The 810-nt window shown below is 51.1% G+C and overlaps 1 pseudogene across 1 annotated transcript; it reads left to right on the top strand.

The window, feature by feature from the left end:
* The first annotated feature begins 5 nt into the window (after positions 1-5).
* Positions 6-663, top strand: LOC106725761 (annotated as a pseudogene). Its single transcript, XR_001361704.1, has one exon. The product of XR_001361704.1 is annotated as a sodium/potassium-transporting ATPase subunit alpha-1 pseudogene (transcript).
* The last annotated feature ends 147 nt before the right edge of the window (positions 664-810 follow it).

The following is an 810-nucleotide window of genomic DNA, read 5'->3' as shown; positions in this document are numbered from 1 at the left end:
GCTCAAAGATCATGGAATCCTTCAAAAACATGGTTCCATAGTAAGCCCTGGTGATTTGAAATTGTGAGAAAATGAGCATAAACACGGAGGAGGTGGTTGTTGGGGACCTAGTAGAAGTGAAAAGCCAGGATCGGATCCCTGCTAACCTCAGGATCATATCTGCCAGCAGCTGCAAGGTGGATAACTCCTCACTCACCGGTGAATCAGAGCCCCAGACCAGGTCTCCAGACTTCACAAACAAAAACCCCCTGGAGACAAGGAACATTGCCTTCTTTTCAGCCAACTGCGTTGAAGGCACTGCCCTTGGCATCGTCATGTACACTGGAGGCCACAGTGTCATGGGAAGAATGGCCACGCTGGCCTCTGGGCTGGGAGGCAGCCAGACTCGCAGCACTGCAGAAATCAAACGTTTTAGTCAGCTCATCACGGGTGTGGCCGTGTTCCTGGCTGTCTTTCTTCATCCTCTCACTGATCCTCGAATATACCAGGCTTGAGGCCATCATCTTCCTCATTGATATCATTGTAGCCAATGTGCCCGAAGGTCTGCTGGCCACTGTCATGGTGTTTCTGACCCTCACTGCCTAACGCATGGCCCGGGAAAACTGCTTAATGAAGAACTAAGAGGCTGTATCCACATCCACCATCTGCTCCCATAAAACTTGAACTCTAACTCAGAACCAGATGGCGGTGGCCCACATGTGGTTTGGCTATCATATCCACGAAGCCGACACCACGGAGAATCAGAGCAGTGTCTCCTTCAACAAGTCTTCAGCTACCTGGCTCGCCCTGTCCAGAATCTCGGGGCTTTGT

Source organism: Myotis brandtii, unplaced genomic scaffold (genome assembly GCF_000412655.1).
Source record: "Myotis brandtii unplaced genomic scaffold, ASM41265v1 C41741267, whole genome shotgun sequence".
Classification (NCBI taxonomy): domain Eukaryota; kingdom Metazoa; phylum Chordata; class Mammalia; order Chiroptera; family Vespertilionidae; genus Myotis; species Myotis brandtii.
The sequence above is the reverse complement of the archived record's forward strand: the minus strand, read 5'-3'. Positions and strand labels throughout refer to the sequence as shown.